This window comes from Barbatula barbatula (genome assembly GCF_947034865.1).
Source record: "Barbatula barbatula genome assembly, chromosome: 11".
NCBI classification, from domain to species: Eukaryota; Metazoa; Chordata; class Actinopteri; order Cypriniformes; family Nemacheilidae; genus Barbatula; species Barbatula barbatula.
Genome location: NC_136774.1, coordinates 23362116 through 23370238, shown reverse-complemented (window position 1 = coordinate 23370238; position 8123 = coordinate 23362116).

Genomic DNA, 8123 nt, shown 5'->3' with positions numbered 1-8123 from the left:
CCTCGAAACCAAGCGGTCTCAGCCTCATCATCTCCGCAGGCGATAGGGGGACCCTCAGTCCGCTGTTGAACGCCGCCGTCACCTCTTCCTCCCCGAAGAGCTCCTCCACTGCGGCTTCCAGGAACCTGTCCAGGTACTCGTCCCGGTCCAAGTTCCCCTGGCGAATGCTGGAGAGGGGACCAGGCTGGCGAGGCCTTGCAGGGAAAATCGCCACCTGCTGGGTTCTTATGGGTTGGGGCATTCTGTCACGAAATGATTTTGGACAGAACCCAGATGCAGGCAGACGAAGGTATAACAAAAAATGTTTATTAAATAAAACACCCGCAATGGGGAAAAACAAGAACAAAAACACACTAGCAACCAAACACTGGAAACAAACACCTCCCACGAGGGGGATAAAAACAAAACAAGAATCTTTAGGAAAAATAATAAGTTCACAAACTGTAAACAGGAACCAGGTAATCCAATAACAGGGGATAACACCGTGCACGCAAGACATCAGTGTTGTACAATAGATATAAGACAAAGACAATAGATAATGCACCAACACTGAACAGAGAGAAACTGAGACCATATAAAGGGAGACACTAACGAGGAGTGATTACATGGGGAGAGTGGTGACAGCTGATGGGAATGAAACCCTAACGAGGTGAATTACAAAACAGACGATGGGAATGAAACCCTAATAAAATTACAGGAGATAGGAGGGTGGGGCTGAGAGACATAACAGGAAGACACGTGGCATTAAGTAACAACATAAAGCCACATGTCTCCACACATAACACAACAGAAACCCGAAAGACGTGGCAATGTCATGACTCTGCCCAGGGAGCTAGAAAGCTCGAGACAGGAAGGACAGAGTCCTAACAAGGAGCCGTTGCTTGATGAATCAAGATTCAGAATCGGGAAAATCTGTGGTGGATTTCTCAAGCGTTTCTATCTGACTGTGAACCGAGTTGACCGCTATACACAGAGAGCATGATGGGACACGGCAACGCATCATTTCTCACGCGTCAGTGTCAGGCAACATTCTAGGGCATGACCTCTAAACTCATATCTCCAGTCATATTACTGTGTTGGTGCATCTATGTGTTTGTGCATGTGTTCGCCTCGGTTTAATGCATTTTTCCAGACATAATTACATTTTCTGTTGTGGTTCATCTCAAAATTGGCACCCATTGATTTAGGAATAAAAATGACATGCCCATCTAAAACACAGTATACTTAAGCAAAGATTTCATATATTGTTCAGTTCTTATAGGGCACAAGCATTCAAGTATACTTAACATAGTTCACCTATTTATAATCTTAACATTGCTATTTGTGATTAATTTGACCCTCTTTGTAGTTTATAAAGGTGAACTTTAAGCAACTTTCAATACTCAACTAGTTATTCCAACAATTACCTCAGAAATAACTAAAATTTTTCTGAGTGGCACAAAAATATAGAAGACAGAAAGCATACTTTCATATTTATTTTAATGGATTAAAAACTAAGTTTTACAAGATTATTTACTCACCATCATGCATTCATTTGGGAAATCTGATGAGAAATGTTTGAGTTCGTATTGAGATCATAAAATATTCGACTCTTGCTTGACAATCCTCAGCTCAGTTTGACACATTGTTTACATCTCAACAACCAACATTTGTATCAAAGTTTGTTGAAATGCAACTGCAATCATGTGTGTGTGTGTGTAAGAGGAAGTATTTAGCGTGTGTGTGCGTGTAGTGAGCATCCTCATTCAGAACTGTATGGACGCATGTCTGTCTCCTGAAATTCCTTCTGGGTCAAAACTAATTGGAGCCGCTTCGGGAAAGACTGGAGTCACATAATGACCATGAGCGCTGATGCATGAACAGACCGACACCACCGACCCACTCCAGTGCCCTGTCACATGGACCCGAGACACAAAGAGACAGAAGACAGCAAATGGACAGAGAGCCGAGCGGAAATGTAGATGGGAAAATATTCTTCTGGAAAATCACTCATCTACATGTAGTAACAAGTGCAAAGTCCCGTGAGATGCCGTGAAAGGACGATTTGGGGACCTAACCGTCCATTCTTAATGTAAATGTGATCTATTGGCCGCGGAAAACCTCTCTGGCCCGACTGGAGTTTGGATCTTTGAAGCTTAAGGGGCCCCGTGTCCTCCCCACAGTGAAGGGCTCTCCAAAAACATGTAAATCTCCCACCACAGCGAGCATATGGATGAATAAATGAATAACAACAACATTAAAAAAACGCCCCACCCTGACACTGTCACAGCAAGACGACAACACAATCCTCGTATGATATTAACAGACATTTGCAGGTTTATCGTGATATTTCCTCAGGGTCTGAAAGGACAAAAAATTTTTTCAAAACCGTCTGGCACTGATGCCGTTGTGACTCTCAACCCATCGTGTGCTATGGTGGTTGTTTTTTGTTAACGTCAATGAATCTGCTTAAAGAACCATTGATGATCAAATAACACGACAAATATTTCCACAAGATTGTCTTTATAATGACGGTTGTGGTGTTGTTTAAATGAGTGAAAGACACAAGAGCTCTTTAAGATCTCATTCATTTCTTCTAGACGTCAATGACAGCAACGGGAAATGTTCACTTAAATCTCATCTTCAATATTTCTCCTGAGAAAAAGAGTCTGAGATCTCTGTCATTAGAGTTTGAGAAGAGATGTCAACAATGCGTCAAACTCAGATTTGTCGAGTCTGCGATCAAAAGTCAATATTATTGAAGGTCTTAATATGAAGTCAGGGCTTTCTGGTGTTGCATAAAACATCTGTGAGCTTCAGATGGTCACCGCTAAAGCCTGAAGTATAGTTCCCTTTTTACACGTATGCGAGGGACAGCGTACAGTGCGCGTGACGCTAATATTCGTCATCAGTATAGTACGCCCACCGGCAGAATTTTGTTACAAGTACGCGCAGATCGCGCATGCGCTTTCCATTTCTTGCAGTAATTAGTTTAGCCACCAGGTGGCAACTGTGTCCTGGGACCATCGATTCAAAGTAGTAGAAGAAAACCTGACCACTGTAGGCCCTGAGAGTGCGTCAAAACCTGTGCCCCTGATTTGAAGGAAGTATACTTTGCAAGGCTTTCCGAACAAGTAAAAAAATCTAAGTGTGAATTGTCCATCCAAGTTTTCAGAAAAAGCTGGAGATTTTTTGTCATAGCTACATGTCTTGTGTTTAAACATCAGCCGATCACCAGAAGCTTTGCAATGCTGATCAACATTCCTCAAAGTCCAGGTTACATGTGAATGATTAATCCATGGCTGAATGTATAAATAAACAGATCTATGGCAACCGGACCGGATCAAAAACACCGAAGTGGATCTTATACAGTATTTAACAGAGGTTGTACGACAGCACAGCTTTTACTATGGTTTAGTAAAGCATGCTTCTGATGTTTCGTTTCAGAGGAACTGGGTACGATCTCAGAACAACATCAGAGTTTTGTTTTTCTTGTCATAACTTAAGTTACACTATATATCACTGAAAATAAATTACTGGTCACTATTCCAAAGACATCAACGAGTAGCAGTGCTGTCGAGATAATGTACAGATGAATACAGTAAATCAATACACTTACACATTTTGGCCAAACCGGCACCGCATGTCATCTTCCAGGAGGAGCTGATGGAATGAGACGGACAGGACATCTTCTGATTCTGAGAACACATTTCAGATAATAACACTGTGTGTTTGGTCCAGGCTTTCAGTGTAATAACAAAGAGAACACACACACACACACACACACACACAAACAAACAAACAAACAAACAAACACACCGACAGAAGCAGCTCACTTGAACATCTCTGAAATAAACCATCTCGTACGGTGTCTGACCCTGGTCCACTTCAAATAATCAGCTCAAATTCGTTTTCTTTCAGGTGAGATTAGGAGCCTCTTTCGGCCGGCCTTGTGTGTGTGGGGGGGATTGGAGTGAGAAAGCCTTTTATGAGAAGAGGGCATCGGCGGGGCGAGTCGACACAAACGACATGCATCTTTTGCTTACTTCAAACAGCTTCATTCTTCAACATTTACCCAGGTTAACGAACGGCACAATGCATTTCCTTCTTTCAAAAACCAACTCGAAGCTCCTTCAAAAAGCACCCATGCCTCAGTCACAATTTAGCGTAGGGCAGTGTGCCGCCCTTATAACCCGTCGTCTTATTGATCAAAGAGCGACGAGGACCGGTCGGCCTCCCCGACACTTAACGCCTCCTCACAACCTTTGATCTGATAATTAAGAAGCTTTCTGTGGGGCAAAAGCTAAAAATATATTAAACTTCACCCGAAGCCCCTCAACCTACATTGATGTCCGTCACCAGCAGGCCAAAGGCTCGACTACATTTAATAGAAAGAGACGCCGAGTAACCAAACAGCGGGGCTAAATAAGGTGGATGTTTGAGGGAAAAATGGCTTGTGAAGATGAAAGTCCAAATGGAATCTTGGGGTAGAGATGGTGGGGTGTGTTGACCGCCTAAAAGTAATCAAGGGGGAAACAAGCCGAGTTATTAGTGTCACTGGAGGCCTTGAAATGACCAAACAAAATGAGGGTTCGGACGAGGGCTGATCCAGGATGAGCGCACGTCTATTATTTGTTGAAGAGGTAGAGCAGTGGGGCTTTAAGAGAGTGTTTGTAGTACGAATGTGAGCTCAGAAGATACAAAAAGACACAAGAACATGTGTGTTTACAATATGTCAGCGTAAGGATTGATATGTTAACTGTTCATCAACATGCGTGCGTGAGAGACACAGGTGGTACTGAGCAGGTGTTTAATATCCGGAGAAAGTTAACTGTTTGACCCTCGCAACACACACAAACACTTCTTGAGGAACATGATGGTGTGTTTTAGTCCTGGACACAGTTTTCTTTCAGCTAATCACCCAAGCCGTGCATGCTGGGTGATTCATATATATAGAGTGCCTCTCAATTCTTATTTGTGCATCCTTGTTTCCTTTCCTCACGCCTTAGCTCCACCCCTTCAGGATGCGAGAGAAGGAAGCAAGGATGGAGGAATAAAAACAAATGAAATGGCATATCCTCGCTCTCCTTAACGTCATTTCAAACCGTCGTCAATTCATGATGACTCCTCAGAACGTCTCCTCACTCGAGAATTATGCAATAAGAGAATTGAGATGTCCTTAAAGATGGCTGAGCTCGATCGGTCATAGGATGGAAGAAACGAGGAGGAACACCCATAGAAACACAGAAAATTATGTCAATACAAATGATGTCATCACGATGCTAATAGTAATGTAATTCATTCAAATATTTCCTGCTTTCCTGCGGCTCAGGGGTTACAGTATGGCGCCAGCAACACCAAGGTCATGGGTTCGATCCAAGGGGATTGCGCACAGTCAGAAAAAAATGTATAGTATAATGCAATGTTTGTCGATTTGGATAAAAGCGTCTGCCAAATGTAAACGTTAACATAATAAAATAAACATTCAAATATTTACGCTGTGTCTAAAATCCCTTTGTGAAGAAAATGAAGAAACAGCTTCTTATAGTAATGGCTGTAACATGCTATCTAGACAAACCTTGAACTCTTGGGTCGTATCAGCTGAATTGTGAGATTGATGACTGGGCAGAAAGAGGCAGAAGACCTTTGACCTTTGCCCTACTGACCATCTTCCCTCAAGGCTAGACTTGACTCCGGTCCATGAAGACATGAACACAGCAGAATGAACTCCAGCTCTCGGGATCCAGAGCAGATCTTCTGCTTACAGTTTGTACATCTATTTCAATTAATTTTCATTGCAAAGGAGAAGCCCATAACTTTTGCCATCTCTGTTTGATACATATAATGTATGTACTTAACATGTTTTAGAATAAAAAGGACACAAACAGGACAATGTCAACTTATTGTTATGACCTATTGTGGATGTTTGTTTTTAGTGTCTGTTGTTTGTATCTACCTTAAGAGAACTTTGAACTGAAGTGGAAAATATAAATAAACATTGAATGTTTGCTTTGGATTTGTTTTTCTGTGTCATTAAGACGAGAGTGTATTTTACAAACTGCTACTACTTTAGTGTTGCAGTGGCTTGACGGTTTTATATATTTCAGATAAATCACACGTGATTGTGATAAGCAAAGAAAAAGGTTCAACAGATCAAAGGAACAGATCGTTCACCACAAACCTTCAGCGATGAGCAGATATTCTCTCCCCTGGTAAGGGAAGAGCCCTCGCTGTGCTTCTTCCTCCAAGAAACTTCTCTTCTCCAAGAAGCTCAAAGATGTTTTTCTGTGCATCTACAGGTTTACAGTCATATACATGCACACCATGACAACTGAAGATGATTGGAGCAGTCTGACTCTGGTTAAGGCCTCCTCTCGCCACGGGCAGGGAAGAGGACGCACGCGGCTGCGCGATCTGACCCGGAGGCTTTGAAGTGGCCTTCAGTGGAGATGAAGGGATGCGGCTGAGGAAGTGATAAACGAGCTGATGAGAGCTAGAGTAGACCAGAGAAGGGAACTAGAGCGTCAGCGACAGCTATGGACTTCCGGCCGGTAGGAAACGCTCGTAAATCACGTCACCGAAGCGTTGACCTCGGGTCGGCACGAGAGGTGTAAGAGACACACTCGTCTTCCGTGCTCTCACATCAGCAGAGTCAGAGGTCGTGAAGGATTTCTACTCGTCATTTCTGAATTACAGTGAGATTACAGGGAGATCCGAGCCTGCGGATTTACAATAAGATGATGTTGCACATTTACTGTACAGACTTGTCAAATGTTCAGTACATGAATTTACTGTGTGACTGAAATGCTGTATAGGTAATGGCACAAAAATGCAATCCATTGACTAATGTTCAAATGTACAAAGAGAAAATGTTAGATTATATGTTGGATATTCTGTGAAAATGTGTTATATTAAAGAATTTCAAAGTGATCCGATGTAAATAAGTTTAATGGAACTGAAATCCACTTTACATTAAGACAAAATGTCAAAGTTAAACAATAATAAAATAATAATGAAACAAACAAAGCTTGTGGCTAAATATGGTGAAAAATAGACAGTCTACTGTAAACCTTATTCATCTTCATGGATGATTCCTTGTTTTCCAAACAACATAGGCTATGAAATGACAATGAGATCAGCCAATCAGCAATGTCAACATTTAATTGATGTCATTAACTTTTGTGCATGGTCATTGCACTGAAGCTTAAGTTTAGGCACTGAAATTATGAAGTGAATATAAAAACTAAAACCGACATTAAAAACGTATAAAAAAATAAAATAACAAATGCACAATGTTAAATGATTACATTAAAATAATAATACATACAAATTTACATAAATACATATATAGAAATAAAACTAATTCAAAACAATAAAACTTAAATCAAACTAAAACAATAAAATAACTTTGGTTTCAACCCAGTTGAGTCAAGTAATGATCTGCAGTTGGTTTTGAGGGTATATCAATGTATGTAAATGTGCAAGGCATGATGGGAAAACCAAATGAATTCAAAACTCATGCATCCTATGGACACCTCCAAACAAAACAACAAACATGTGATAAAGTTGCGCCCTCTCTCTCACCCCTGACCTCTAACTCTTTCCATCCTGGACATCACATCATTTCATCTGCTGTGTCCTTGTTCACAAATCTCCACATCCACGTCTCTTTCCACCAGCCCACAAGACTCCCTGAAAAAAAGAAACCGTTCGAGGCAAAAAAACGGGAGAAATAATTGGATTGTGAGTCTCCTCCTCCCCCCATGTGTCGGACACTCCTAATTAACAACAGAGAGAGTCGGTGACGGCCCGGAGAAAGAAATCTGCTGTTTGGATTGAAAAAAAAATGACCGGTAACATATTGTCTTTTTCACGACGGCGCGGGCTAATAACAGCTAGTGGCTGGTGCACGGCAACGAGGAGGCGTCAAAACCTGGCAAAGTCACTCATTCATAAAATCTCAATGTGTGACTATAGCTTTAATTACAAGCCACGTCGGCCTCAATTAGACCACGGCTTCTCTCCGCATTAACTCTTCATTAATGTATCACCACTTAATTACAGGTTTGGAGAGAGGAGCTCTGCTGCTTTTCTCAGCGGGAGATCCGAGGACTTCTGTAAAGCGGCCCGGTTCCACAACACTC